Genomic DNA, 16,269 nt, shown 5'->3' with positions numbered 1-16,269 from the left:
CTTGAATTTATGCATTCTATGTTGCATTCGGAGTGAGAAACGATGTGGTGATGAGTCTAACGAATGGTTTTAGCTGTATGCTCTATTCCCTATCTAATCTTGGCATGTCTAGCGTCATTTAAGGATGAATGTTTCCAAGGTGGATGATGTAATACCCCGAGAAATTTTTCATTGAAATTTTGTGCGTAAACGTGTTGGGTTCTATCTTCTAAAATGAATTATAAATTTTTCATGTGGAATGTCTTAGATTATGACCCACCATTGAGTAGAGTCAAATAATATTTCCAACTATATGTGGATCATCCAAAATGCACACCCGAGCAACGAGTTATGAACATTCTAATCGAACCATGAATAGTAGTGAATAGTAAAACGTATAGGAAAAAGTACTGAGGCCTGGCGTATTTTTGCTCGAACTTTAAATGATCATAAATCCTTGTACATAATAATATGGGTGATCTAATATATATCAACGGAAAGATCTGCGAGTCCTCTTTCCAATGAAATTGGTTTCATCTAATTTGTCTATCGGAGCAAAAAGTTATGGTCGATCTACATCAGCCTATCAAAAGCGAATTTTTGGGTCAACTTCAAACGATCATAACTCCTCGTACACAATGATCTGGGTGAGATACTATATATAAACGAAAATACATCAGAGTCCTCTTTTTAATTAAATAGGTTTCATCCAATTTGGATATCGGAGTAAAACGTTATGGTTGATCTACTTCAGACTATCAAAACAGTCCACCAAGGGACAGATTCGAGAATTATTTGATTTTTAGGGGCGTTTTGGTCATCCCCCCTCACCCAAAATCTGTCCAAACCTTATATTAAAGCCTATTAGAAGCATTATATGTTATATTTCATCAAATTTCCTCAAAAAGAAAACTCTAAGCACCTACATCCAACTTCAAGAACCTCCAAAGTTCACCATTAATTCTGCAAATTTATTAAAAATTTCAAGTTCCTAGTTCAAGAACTCTAAGAACCATCATTCAAAGGAATGATTAACATCTCAAAAATGTGTATCTATCTAAATTTCATCATTCAAGGTATGTGGGATTTTTCAACAAGAACTCTCGTTTGTTCTTGTGCCCAAAAGTAATTTTCTTTATAAAGGCATGATTTTTATTTGATTTTTATGAATTTGAAGCATGAACCCATATCTTATGATGATTATTCTGAAATTTTGATGTTTATGATTTTGAAAGATGAATTTACATGTGTGGAGATATAAAGCATGAATCTTGAACGATATTTATCATAATTTTGATATTTGGGTTGTGAATCCCCATTGGAAATTGTGTTTTTTTTTGAGAAAGTATGTGTTATAAGCACGTTGATGTTGAATATTTGAGATATTTTTAATGATTTGACCTTTTGGTCTTGATGGAGTTGTTTTGAACTCGAGTTTGAAAGAAATCCACAACGTGGTTGATTTTGATAGATGGGAAGCATGATGGCTACTGATGTATATTTATATATTACTAAAACTGTTTTGTTGTGGATTTTCTTTGAAATGATCTGAGCTAAGTCTAGGAGAAATCTTTAGCACCCAGTTGGAGGTATAAAGAGACCTTACTTCCGTAGAACTAGGTGCCCTCATAGGAGTAAGTCTAAGGCTGATTTATATAGTGATCACTAGTTAGTGTGGATTTGATATTGATAGTCCTACTCCTATGGTAAGGATAGGACGACTCTCCCCAATGTGAGTTGTACGTTCGACAGTGTAGCTAACATGGTTTATGTCGGTTATAGGATCTCCCAGTGTGTGTGTTTCCTTTTGTATATGGTGAATGGTGAAGTGATTTGAAAGTTGAATTGTGAAAGTTATTCTTTTGAAAGATTGAAATGATACTTACATTATGAGAATTGATATTCTTGATGAACTTAAGGTGATTGACAAATTATATGATGACTCACATGTTTTATTGTACTTATTTCATCTTCTCATGATTATGATGATTTTCTTCGGGCTATGTGAGTCTTTCATACATCCTACATATTTTTTGTAAATATTGATGATGATGATGTTTATACAACTGCATACAGTCTCATATATTCGGTTCCTTTCTATGGTACTGACTCACATCTTTGGATGTGGGCTACATTTTCTCAGAATTTAGGTTCAGGTTGCTCAGTTCCAGGTTCGACAGTGATTCTTCGGGCACGTTGTTCTTCATCCTCTATTGTGGTGAGTCCTTATGTTCTGAGGACGTGATGTCTAATGTTGGTTTCACGAAATTGTTTAGATTTGATAACTGAGTATGAGTCAGTTGGGGCATGTCTTAATGGCGCGCTGGCTTTATTGATTTTCTTAGAGGCTTGTCAGACTAGTATAGATGTTGGGAGTTGACAAATAAGTCATCTTTTGTTATCTTTCTAAAATTCTTTTATTCTTGGATGATGATTACTCTGTTGATAATTCAGGGTTATTTATGGAAACCCCGTTGATTCATTTTGAACTGAATGAAAATGGATCAAAGGGTTAGCTTGGGGCTACTTGTAGCCTCAAGCACCGTGTGACGCTCTGAAACCCCTTTTTGGGGCGCTACAATATATCATCATCATCATTTCATAAAGCATCCTATAGCATAAAACACCAAGAATTTGAGCTCCAAATCACACAACATCCAAGACGGTGAACTAGAAACTTAAGCTAAGAACCCGAATGAAGCACACCCTTCTAAGCTATCCTTTGCACACTCGTTAGAGCTAATGTCACAATCATAGTATAATATTCTTAGACTGTACGATAAGGAGTTATCCAATCCATATCCAAGATGGAGTCAAAATCTAACATATCTAGGATATTCAAATCTGCGTAACTCTCACACAGAACAAAGATCACTACATAGGATCACTGCACCCGATCCACCACTAAAGCATCTCCTACCAGGATAGATATATGGATAAGCATAAAAAAAGGCTCACTAGCAGAATAAAAATACAATACAAAATATGCAGATACATAGGTGAAAGTTGACCCCTAATTAAATAACATAGATGCGAATCTAAAACAAACTAGGATAATAATTATGCTAACAGCGTCAGAAGCCTCTGCCTCTAGTATAGTAGGTATAACATAGTTTTCACTCTAGTACTATTTTTATTTACCTTGGGTTAGCCGTAGTGTTTTATTTTACATTTTTTTGTGTTTTTGTAATTTCATAGGTGCATATAATAGTATACACGATACTATAAGACAACACGGTAGTAATGTCAGGACATTTTATGGGTAACATACAGAACATCTCAATGATGCGAGCCATGCTAGTGCTATTCATATTCCCAAGGCAAAAGGAAATGGAATGTTTTACGTTACTAGTGTGATGCTTCATTTTCTTCAAAAGAAAGGGTTATTTGGAGGCCAAGCTCATAAGGATGTTACTCTATACTAGATGAATTTTATTGATATGCATTCTCCATTTTGTCATAGCCCACATATCTTAAGAGTCAATCTGATTACGTCTTTTCCCATTCTATTTGATGAGATAAGTGGTCTTATGGTTGCAGTCTTTGCCTATGGGATATATCACATTATGGAGTGAGCTCACAGAGGCAACTAAGGGATGAAATTACCAACTTTCCCCAACTTAATGGTGAATCATTATATGAGGCTTGGAAAAGATTCAACAATAATTTAATGCAATGACCAAATCATGAGGTTCTTGATAAAATAATTCTCAAAATTTTTTATAGGGCATTAGATCAATTGAACAAGATGGTATTTGATAATGCAACTGGGGGTCCTCTTGTCAAACTATCATATGGTGATGCATCCACTTTGTTAGATGGAGTGACCAAACAAAGTAGAGGGTGGAAACAAGAGATACCGAGTTGGGAACGAGGGCTCTCTTTGCATCTATTGTGAGCCAAGAATAAAATAAAAAGGATAAAGAAAGAGATACAAATATGACCTAAGTGATGACAAAGCTTGATCTTGTCACCAATCATGTGATGGCAGCTCCTCCTAAGGCAATCTATTTTGTTACTTCTCAGAGTGATTGAGATTATGATGATAAAGAAATAGAGGCTCTTGTTGAACAGATTCGATTCTTGTTGAACCAAGCAGAGGGTTCTCACCCTACCTATCTAAGGTAAGGCGAGAATCAAGGTTAGAAAGAAAGAGACTGTGATACAGATTAGCATGATAGTGATTTGGATTTGAGAGATAATGAGACAGATTATGGTTGGTATATGTCTCTACATGATCGGGCAAGGGGTAAAGAGTCAAATTTCATTGACCAGGATAAGCATAAAAATAAAAATATCTTTTCTTAGATTTTAATGGGTGTTGAGTGGACTGAAAAAATAGTGAGAGAGATGAAATGTAACTTCTCAAACTCAATCAAATGGTGGCATCTGACTCGTCCTCTATCAAGCAACTTAAAACTCAATTGGTCCAAATCTTGGTACAACTTAATGTAAGACCAAAGGGTGGATTGCCTAGTGACACAGTTGTCAATCCTAAAAATAATGCTTGCATCATGGATATAGCACTAGGAGTGGTCAGACTCTAGGTAAATATGTTGTTGATCTTGGTGAAGGCCCCAATGAAAAGAGAAATAAAAAATAAGCCAATGCAAATGAGAAAGTGTCTAGACGAGCCAAATAATGATGATCCAAAGCCAAAAAAGACAAGTGTTGAATGGCCAAAGGTACTTGAAGAAAATGTTGAAAGTTAGAAGTATCCTAAGATGGTTTATAATGATACTCTAAAAGCTAATGAAACTCTAATTGTTCCATTGCCTCAAATAAAAATTCCTTCACCATTCCTATAAAGACTTAAGAAGAAGGATGATGATACCAAGTTTAAGAAATTTTTTGTAAAATTTAGAAATTTATCAATGAATATTCCTTTGCTAGAAGCCTTAAAAGAAATACTTGTGTATACTAAATTTATGAAGGACTTGGTTATAAAAAAGCGAGTTATTAATTTTGAAATAATTGAGGTAACTTACAATTATAGTGATATAATAGCTATGACAATGGTGGTGAAGAAAAAAGACTCGGGTTCATCTACTATTGCTTGCACTATCGGGGTTTATAAATTCGGAAAAGTGTTGTGTGATCGTGGGGCAAGTTTTAATTTGATGCCTTTTTCTGTGTTTCAAAAATTAGGCATGGGTTCTCCAAAGACTACCACTTTGATACTTCTAATGGCCGATCGTTCAATCAAAAAGCCCATTGGAGTGTTGTATGATGCTTTGGTAAAAGTTGACTGGTTTATCTTTCTAGCCAACATTGTTATTATTGATTGTGAGATTGATCATGAGGTCTCAATCATTCTTGGTAGATCATTCTAAGCTACCGAAAGGGCTTTAGTGGATGTGGGCTGTGGGGAGATGAAATTTTAGGTAAACAATGAAGAAGTACCCTTCAATGTTGCAAGTCTATAAAGCAACCGATGGACTTAGAAGTGGCATTGGTAATTGATAAGATAGATGATAAAGTGACTAACACCATAGAAGTAAAACTTGTAGATGACCCCTTGGTGGGTGTATTGTGGAAACATGGGAGTGATGTGGTTTAAGAATATAATGAGGTGGTAGCTTTATTGATGGGTCTTGGATCATACACTAAGAACCAGATCAAATTGGATCTTGATTTTAAAAACTGTGAGAGTCCACCCGCCAAGCTGTCTATTATTGAACAACCTCAACTCAAACTAAAGTTGTTGCCATCCCATCTCTAATATGTTTTCTTGGGTGAGGATAACAAATTTCCAATCATTGTAGCAAGTGATCCTGAGCCTTTTCTAGTGTGTGCCTTGAAATTAATTATGAAAAGTTCATTTGTTCTACCGGGTAGACTATCGCGAATATTATAGACATTGCTCCCAGAATTTGTTCTCATAAAATCAAGTTAAATATTGATCATATTCAAAGTATGGAACAAAAAAATAGACTCAATCAACCAATGCAAGTGGTGGTCAAGAAGGAAATCATTAAGTGGATTGATGTAGGAGTTGTCTACCAAATTTCCAATAGTACTTGGGTGAGCTCTGTCACATGTGTTCCTAAGAAATGCGGCATAATGATTGTCCCAAATGAGAATATTTATATTGTACCTATGCTTCTGGTCATGGGTTGGAGAGTATGTATGGACTATTGTAAATTGAACTAGTGGATTGAGAAAGACCACTTCCACATGCCCTTTATGGATCAACTATTAGATAAACTAGCCGGTCAGGGTTGGTATTGCTTCCATAATGGTTACTTGGGGTACAATAAAATTTTAATCACTATGAAAGACCATGAAAAGGCCACCATCACTTGTTCCTATTGTATATTTGCTTTCAAGAGAATACCCTTTATGTTATGCAATGAACTAGTGACATTTTAACGATACATGTTGTCCATTTTTGCGGCTATGGTAGAGATACCATAGAGGTCTTTATTGATGACTTTTCTGTGATTGGGGATTCATTTGATTTTTTTCTTTGCTCACTTAAGTAAAATCCTTGAATGATGTGTGGAGACTAATATTGTTTTGAATTAGGAAAAATGTTACTTCATGGTCAAAGAAAGCATTATTCTAGGCCACAAAATTTTGGTAAAGGGCATCCAAGTGGATCAAGAAAAAGTTGAGGTGATTTCTAAGTTACCCCCACCATTCTATATGAAAGGCGTTTGAAGATTTGTTTGACACACCAAGTTCTATTAGTATTTCTTTAATGATTTCTCAGAGATCGCTTATCCTATGTGCATGCTACTTGAAAAGGAGGCAAAATATAGATTTGATAATGATTGTGTAAATGTTTTTAAATGTCTCAAGGAACTCCTTATGTCGCTTGTATCATAGTATCTTGGATTGGTCATCACTCTTTGAATTAATGTGTGATACAAGTGGTGTTGCTCTTGGTGAGGTAATGGGACAAATAAAACAGAAGTTATTCTACCCAATTTACTATACAAGTAAGACGTTGAATGATGCATAATGTAATAATATAGTTAACAAAACAAGATTTATTAGCGGTGGTGTATTCTTTCGAAAAGTTTTAGGCCTACTTGTGAGGCACAAAAGTGGTTGTGCACATGGACCACACCGCTCTCAGATATCTCATGTCCAAGAAAGAGGCAAAACCTTGGTTGATTAGCTGGATATTGATCTTGAAAGAGTTTGATTTTGAAGTAAAGGATCGCAAGGGGTATGAATATTAGGTAGTCGACCACCTTTCCAGCCTTGAATACTATCATGAAACATTGGGTGAGATTGAATTGATGATGACCCTTCCTAGATGAGCTAGTCATGTCAGTTTTGGAAGTGTTGCACCGTGGTATAAAGATTATGCTAACTATATTGTAAGCAATTTGCTTCCTAATGAGCTCAATTAGTATTAAAAGAAATAGTTCCTATTTAATGTGTAGAAGTATTTTTTAGATGAACCATTCTTATTTAGGAAGTGTGTGGATGGTGTGATCCGTTGGTGTGTCATGGAGGCTAAAATGAAAGATATTCTTGAGGCTTATCACTCATCTCCGTTCGATGGTCATAACGGTGGCATCTTAACTGCTGTTAAAATTCATCAAAGTGGATACTATTGGCCTACCCTTCCTAGATATTCTTATGAGTTGTTCAAAACATACCCTCAATGCCAAATGCAAGGTGGTGTTTCAAGGAGGCATGAGATGACACTTAAGGACAATCTATAGGTTAAACTATTCTGAGTGGGGGATTGACTTCATGGATCCCTTTGTGAGATCATATGGTAATAAATATATCTCGGTGGCCATAAATTATGTCTCAAAGTTGGTGGAGTCCATTGTTTTTCCAAACAACAAAAGCAAGAGTGTCACTTTTTTCTTTAAGAAGTACATTCTTACAAGGTTCAGGATTCCCAGGGCAATTATTAGTGATGGCGGCTCTCATATTCTTAATCAGGTCTCTAGAGCTTTGCTTAATAAATATGGGGTAAAATGTAAGGTTGCTAATCCTTATCATCCCCAAACTAGTTTCCAAGTTGAGGTTTTGAATCGTGAAATCAAGTCTATCCTTGAGAAAACTGTGAATGTTGACTATACAAATTGGGTGAGACAATCCAATGATGTTCTTTGGGCATATAGAACGGACTATAAAACTCTTATTGGTATGTATCCTAACCAATAGGTATATGTGAAGGCTTGTCACTTACTTATTGAGTTAGAGCATAAGCCTTTTTGGGCTTTGAGAAAGTTGAATATGGATTGGCAGGACGCTTCTAAATTGAGGGTGAATAAACTTCATGAGTTGGAAGAGTTTCAACTCAACACAAATGAGAGCTTCGTGTTGTACAAAGAGAAGATGAAGTGGTGGCATGATACCAGAACATTAAGATGAGAGTTTCATGTGGGTAATGATGTCCTTCTCTACAATTCAAGATTAAAACTCTTCGCAGGGAAACTTAGATCAAAATGGTCGGGATAGTTTGTGATCTCAAATATTTATCCTAGTAGAGATATTGAGTTGGAAGATCATGAGAAGAAGAAATTCGAGGTATATAGGCAATGATTAAGGAACTGTCATAAGAGTAGATCCTAAGTGACTAAGGCTGAGTCATTTCGCTTCAAAGATAAAAAATGATGAGAAAATGATTTCGTGCCATGACTTTAACTAAGATGCTTCTTGAGAGGCAACCCAAGGAATTTTTCTTAATATTTTCAAACATTTTTATTCATATTTTAGTGTAGTTTTGTTTGTTGCAGGTAATATCATAAAATTTGGCTGTGAGAAATTTCGGTCAGAGGATCAAAACTAAGCTCCGAGCTAAGAACTTTGGGAAAAAAATCATGTACCATACTTTTAGAAACCTACACTGGACCTGCTTGAGTAGGCTAGCCGCATGTGCTAAGCATTTGGAACACAGGTGGCCTACATTTGGAACAAAATCACGGCAGCTACACCGCCTTGACCTGCGTTGGATATACTGCAGTAGTCCAAACGTAGGCCAGGCACATCTGGAATGTAGGAGGCTTGATTTTAGGCAACAAAACCAAAGGTAAATTACTTGGACCTGCACTGGACTTTCTACAGCAGTCCGATCGTAGGTCAGTTACATGTTGGATGCAAGTCAGGTTATTAAAAACTGTCCTAATCTGAGTTGGAACTACTTAAGTAGTCCAGCCGCAGGTACAGAGAATATAGGATACAAGTTGAGTTAAAAAATATGGAAACTTTATAATGTGTCAGATCTTGTAAGGCTGAACCGACCCGGTCAGCCCAAAATCTTTTTAAACACTAAGAAAGGCTACAAAAGTAGTCAACACTTCAGCATTTTTCATTACAATTCACTTCTAAGTGGTCTTTTCTCTTAACATTAACATTGTTTCTTTCTTTAACTATAATTTTATTACCACAAATTGAGAAGATTCTTTTGGACTTGTGCTTCATCTTTCTCCTCTCTTAAGTCAAGAAATGTATGTTCTTTCATGGTTTAACTTTTAAACTCTCTTAAAAAATGGACATAATGCTCCATACCTCATGATAATTTGTCATTTAAATTTGTTTTTTGTGAGATTATTAGGATGATTTATACTTGTTGGAATAATTATGTTGTCATTGGTGCCTTGTTTTACTTTTTTGATTAAATGATACTCTTTTAAATGAAACAAGTGCACCATGTGTTTGACAAAATTCCCATTAAATCTTTCTTTCTTATTTTGTTTGGTGGGTGGATAAAGTATAATAATATGAGCATCCTGAATGATTTTGGAGATGATTTTGTGTGATGAGCTTGTTCTCTTGCGCTTCTATACTCTTTCTCCAAGTTCTTAGTTAGCTTCCCTACCAAGTGATTGTTGAAATGACAATAAGAGAGGAATGACTTGTATGTTTGCAATGGTTAATGTGATTTTTTAGGGCATAATGTGTGTATTTTTGATGCATTATTTTTAATTCATTTGATCTAAAAAATAAAGTATTCAGTAGTCATTGGTTGAGAAACTTTGTTGAGAAATATGGCATCCATGGTTCTTGTTGGTCACTATGCCTAATCAGGAGAAATGAATACTTGCCTTGCCCTATGATAGATTGGATGACATCATTCTTAAGGGCATTGGTCATTTTTGTTTGCATTGGAGGTTTTGGATGTCGTGTGAACTAGTCTTGTGAAATGTGAAGAATGTTCAATGATTTACCGCCCAAATAATTAAGTGTTGTAATGAATGAATCTCCTGGGCTCTAATGATCAGGTTACCTTACCTCTAACAAATAACAATTTTCTTTTGTTATCTTTAATTTTCTTTCTTAATATACAAAATTCCAAAAACATGTTTTATCTTTTCTCTTTTGTTTTGGTTTTGTTTTGTTTCTTTTTCATAGGTATGTCTCCAAGGAAGAACATGCCATGAGCAGTTAGAAAAGGTAATTCCCCGAATAAAGGAAAAGTAAAATCTACTTCTACAAGGGGAAAACAATCGGTCTCCAAAGATATTTTGAAAGTGCCAGATGTCCAAGTTACCATTGATCGTACATGGGAGGTTGGAAAGGAAGAGGATCAAATTCGGTTTAGTATGGAAGGTGTGAAGGAGTTATATGATTATTGGGTAACTACTCAGGGCTTCAATCCCGAGAAGGTTTTAGCATAAAGGGAGTTAACACCCACTTCCCTGAAATTATTTCCAATGTTAAAGAATAGGTTAGGGAACTCTTTATGACTATCACACCTTTTTCTCACCTACTATGCTATTTCCAAAATATTGTTAGGGAATGTTATGCTTCCTATGTAATTCGGCACAATGAATAAAAATATAAAATGCCAATTAATGAACAACCGTGTCTCAAGAGTGTATTAGTTCAAGAAGTTAAAGTCCCTTGCACGACCTCGTAGATCAATGAGCTTTATTTTCTTATGACTTAGATTCCACGATGAAGTGTAAGAAGATGGTATTTGGTAACGTTAAAGTTTTCGATGGCTTTCCAGAGTTATTTCAAAGGGCCTTCCTCCATGGGCTAATGGTGTAGGTCAAATTAAGAAGAGAGATCTTTCGGTTCAAGCCATACATTGGCTTTGATTTGTTGGTAACCATCTACTCCTCTCAAGAAATGACCAAGATGTCATGATTGATCGGCCTATTATTTTCAAATGCATCATGGATAAAATCACTATCAGTCTAGTAGAGTTGATAGTGGAGATGATAAAGTTCAGGTAAAAGTAATTGAGCACTTTATTTTCCTTTCGGACACTCATATCTATGCTTTTCCTTAAGTTCAAAGTCACACTACTCTCTAAGATTGATAAACGGGTTACATGCATTAGATTCATTGACATTACATACTTCAAGGAAGATGATAACCCTAAAGGCATAAAGAAGAAAGCTCTAGTTTTTGTAGACGTGGGTGCAGAAGGGTTGTCGAGCTTAAAGGGGATGGAGATAAATTTAGATTCTATACTTGATGCTGAGACTCAACATGAAACTATTGATAATACTCCATTATCAAGAAATGCACCACCACCTTGGCCCATACATTCGACATGGTCTTCTACGGTGATATTTGCCAATGTTGTTTTGATGACTTTGGCAAATAATGGTACTCTTACCCGATTGGTGGCAGACATTCCCCAGTTTATTCAGGCTACTATAGCACCTATACATTTCTGCATAGCGATGTTAGAGCGGAGAGTGGTTACACTTAAGGTAAGAAGAGATTATGTGGGGGTGGCATCTGTTAGGGAAGACCTTGATATTTTTTGAGTAGAGTTTCACTCTAAAAAACCTTTCTTCGATATTTATGAGGCGGATATTGCTTTTTCCCGAGAAATATCTAGCCCAGTTCTTCAATTTGATGACTTGTTTTTACTGGGTCATGAAGTCATTGATGATTAGGCTGAGGTTGATCTTATAGAGGGGATACCTGAGGCCCAACAAGTTGAGATTACCTTGCAATTATCCAGGGATGATGAGCATGCATGGATAGTTAGGGCTAGTTCTAGAACTATACATGATGATGAGTCACCCTTCATAGAAGACTTGATGAGAGAAGCCTAGTCTGACGAGGTTCCTAATGAGACAGTGCAATTATTCACCGATAGGGACTTAAGCGCCTAGTGAGCCACAACGATTCTCCACCCTTCTCTACACTCTTTTACTTTCATATTGGGGATAATGCAATGTATTTAGTCGAGAGTGGGGAATTTTTATGATTCTTTTGATGATCGGTACCTACTATTTCACTTTATGACATTTGGTTGGACAGATTGTATGGACATACTCTATGTTATTACTTTGATGTTTGTCTGAACATGCTACATTTTGTCATGCTTATTTACTTTATCCCCTGTGGGGCTTGTTTTTTTAATTATTATCGACATTGCTTTGGATGATCCGTTGTCGGGCATTTTAATAATGATGTCAAATATTGCCTTTTTATTGTTGAATTTATGCCATGCGGTTAATATAAATGTGATATCTGATTGTGTGCATTGCTTTTATCACCTTTGTATATACGTGTCCAATAATCTCCAAGGGTTTTCTTAGAAACTCGATTCTTTCCTAAGGAGCGAAATTTGTTTTTCTTTATTTTGATCTTTTTTTTAGTTTAGTTTCTTTGTCGAACTGAGTGATAATTCACCCATGAAGGATGACAAGAAAAAATCCTTAGGGGAAGTATCTAGTCGTTTTTGTTAACTACGAAGAAGGAAAAATTCAAAAATACTTTCAAAATGTTATTCAAGGAATGAAATGTTTTTTAGAAAAACCGAAAGTATAGTTGTAAGATCAAGGATGTTTTGAACTTTCTTTTGAGTAAGACCATTAAACTCAATTTTTGGCTCTCTATTATAAGGATGAGTGTTTGACTCAGAGTAACTTAGTAAGCTCAAATTGCTTGGGAGACTAACTTTTTGATCTATGAGTACGATGCCATGTGTGGTTATATTTTTGAATAATTCTTGTACATATGTGTAGTCTAAAACTTACCTCGATTGTATTAAAAGAAAAATTCTAGGCAAACATAGTTTGGAGGATAAATCAAGGCCATTTTTGACCCATTACATAACCAAATTTCCACCTTAACATGGTTCTCTAGTTAACCCACTTGAGCCTTTTTGTCCATCTTTCTTTATTATTATTATGAGAACCATGCTAAAGCACCTACACCCTTTTGGAAATCTCTCATGAGGAACTAAACCTTCTTGGATGCATTGTATGATTTTAAATAATGGATTATAGGCAAAAGCCAAAGTTTGTGGGGATATGTATTAGGGAGAAAATGATCAAAGAAAAGACAAGAAAGGTGTATGTAAAGTTGTCAATATATGTTCTTAAAAGACAAGAGATGCTAGATGATAAAGTTGAATAGCCTAGCCCATAGAACTTGAAAAAAAAATTGGACGAGTGAGGGGCTAAGAAGGGCTTATAGGTGATAACGCTCAATCTACAGCTCTCGTGGGAGTGTAAAGCGGTCGTTAGCAAATATAGAACCCAACCTGGGTTGGGTATCGATCCCACAGAGAATAGCTTGGCCAACAAGCAAGAGAAATTACTAGACTTTTAGTGCAAGTCTCGTAGGAAAAGGGGGGATTGTAGTATGTAACCAAAACAAGAATGTAAGAACTGAAAATAGCAAAATAAAGAGAGATTGTCACGTGTGTTGTAAACAATGAGAATTGAGGCGTTGGGGTTATGTCCACCTTCTGAGGTATACGTCTCTATTGGCTATGAGTGTGTAGAGTCTTGACATGTAATTGCTTATAGAGAATTGTAGTCGATGGTAAATCCAAGCGTCTCTCGACCTAAACAAGGACTATTTCACTTTAACTCTCTCGAGCTTAAAGCGTGACTAACGGTACGAATTCTCCAAGAAGTTAGTCCAGGTACGGCACTAGCTTTTTAATAGGAAAGGGTGTCCTACTACCTTGACATTATCTCTTTTCCAGACAAATAACTTTTCTCTCGAACAAGTCAGATGTTAGACTGGCGTTGGTCTATGCGTCTTCTTTTCTAGACAAATAACCTTTCTCTCGAACAGGTTAGATGTTAGAATGGCGTGTTCTTGTGTTTGAACCGCAAAGAATGTAGATTTAAGATGAAGAGAATAATGATATAAGCAATATACTTGTCTTGAACTCACAAACTCATAGCTATAGATAGTAACTCATTCGGCTTCCATAACCCCAACTAAGAGATTTAGTTACCCATGAATGCGAAGGATATCACGTTTTGCATGGTGGATGGCGTGAATAGTAGGTGTTTGGCGTGTGGTTTTAGTGATTCCGTAGCAAGTAACGATTCTCTTGTTGTGGAATTTAAGAGTAGAAGAATGAAGAATTGAGAATGGGTTGTAGGAAGATGTCTTAATTGTAAGGAGATGAATGAATTGTCAGAATGTCTCCCTCCTTCTTGAAAATCTCTAACATGATAGGGTATTTATAATACTCCTATCCTACTCCTACTAAACTAATAAAATAAATAACCAAATCCTAATATACTAATGAAATCCTTGACCCAATTGTACTAGGGTAAGGTTACAAAATTATAATCCAAATAGAATGATGAAACACATAACCTAATTGCACTAGGTTAATGTATTATGGCAAAAATCCAGCTTTGTGTCTGTAAGTCCCAAAGTCTTCAGAAATGCTGTTTTAGCCCGGGACAGATTTTCCATGCAGCAGATTTAGTCCTTTATGCGTCCAGCTCCTTTCCATCTCGTTTGTGAGCTTTCTTTTGCGTCAAGTAAGCCATAAATTGCTGTATTTTGCATCATTTATACCTGAAACTTTCCTAATCACATTTGTTAGCTCATTTACAGGAAAAAGGACTAAAAGTGTACGAAATAGATAATTAGTTCTCGAAACTAGTCTAAAATATGGGCAAAATATATTGATATAGGCGCGTAATTTCGCCTATCATCAATAGGTAGAAAATATCTTGAAAAAGTTAATAAAGTGAATAAAGAAAATTGTGGCTTTGAATTGTTTGTTAAATGTTAAAAAAAAAAGTTAGGATATGGGAAATGATTTGAAGATGAATAAGATGGGTATTTTGAAAATTTTGGGTGTAGAAAGGATTGAGCGGTTGCATTGAAGGAGGTCTTTTAGTCACATGAACCATAAATATTTCTTCTCACACCTTAAACCTTCATCTTAACCCGTAAAACCTTGGTGATTCCAAACTAAGTAAGTCTACATTAGTGGTGAAAAACACAAGGGCAAGCCTATGGTTATATTCGATATACTTGAATTTCTTTGTGAGAGTGAGTTTGAATTCTTTTGGAGCTTCTTTAAGAATTGAAATGTCTTTTATCTATAAATCTAACTCTTGCATATGAGTGGCATCGGTGCTTTTGTGCAGATGGTGATGTTTTACAATCGGTTTAGGTAAATGAGCGAAGTAAGTTCCATTGTGAGGATTGAGAAAATCTTTGATGAATTTGTGACTTATCTTAATATGCTTTGTGATTTGGAATGTTCATTGGATACGAACTTTCTTCCTTGCTTCATAAATATGTGCTTATTGAAATTTTTTTGTTTAATTGTTACCATGACATGTTTGGAAAGTGTTTGTAGAGCTTTGTTAGCTTATTCCTTTAGTTTAGCTTTTTTTTGAGTGGATTTGTGTTACATACCCTATCTCATTGAATTATTCTTAGCTACTTGAGGAAAAGAAATATTTTAAGTTTAGGGGGTTGATAAGTCATCAATTTGATGACTTGTTAGCACCTTTTAAGCCTAAATTATCATGTTTTTCCATTGATTTGATGGTAATCTCTTACTTAATTCTCATTTATATAGGTAAAGGTAAAAAAAGAAGATGAGCAAGTCATTCAAGTCAACAATAGGCCTAATGTGAAGGAAAAAAGTTATCCGTTTTGCATCCTCTTTGTATCTTCTCTAGAGAGTGCTATCCAACTGCTATTCATCCGCCTTGAATCCGCTCAAGTAGATCAAGAGCAAGGTGGCAATTTTGTAATTTTACCAAATGTTGAAGTAGGGCCTACAAAAGGGTTTCCAACTTATTTTTCAAGACCTAACTTTAATTTTTCATCTTATCTTCTATCTTTTCATCTTAGCAGAACTTTGTGCTAGTCTTGAGTGAAAAATATATGTGAGTGATTCCGAAAGAAGAATTAGTAATTTTCCATTGAGAATTTATTGAAATTCCAAGTTTGGGACTACATTCTCTCTATTAATCATGGATGAAGTCAATGATAACTTTGGTATATTTCCACCCTTTGTGTCTATGAGTAGCTAATTATAAATCTTGGGATATGCTTTCATAGGTTATGGTAGTGCAAGAGTGTTAGCTATTTATCCTTCTAATTAGTTGTTTGTGATCGGTGTTG

General features: G+C 35.5%; 1 non-coding gene across 1 annotated transcript; it reads right to left on the bottom strand.

Annotated features, from left to right (window-relative positions):
* Nucleotides 1-3,566: 3,566 nt before the first annotated feature.
* On the bottom strand, nucleotides 3,567-3,672 carry LOC124888259. The gene has a single exon (XR_007046391.1). It is a non-coding gene; the product is annotated as a small nucleolar RNA R71 (small nucleolar RNA).
* Nucleotides 3,673-16,269: the final 12,597 nt, after the last annotated feature.

Source organism: Capsicum annuum, chromosome 10, assembly GCF_002878395.1.
Source record: "Capsicum annuum cultivar UCD-10X-F1 chromosome 10, UCD10Xv1.1, whole genome shotgun sequence".
Taxonomy (NCBI): Eukaryota; Viridiplantae; Streptophyta; class Magnoliopsida; order Solanales; family Solanaceae; genus Capsicum; species Capsicum annuum.
This window is presented reverse-complemented; position numbering and strand designations above follow the sequence as displayed.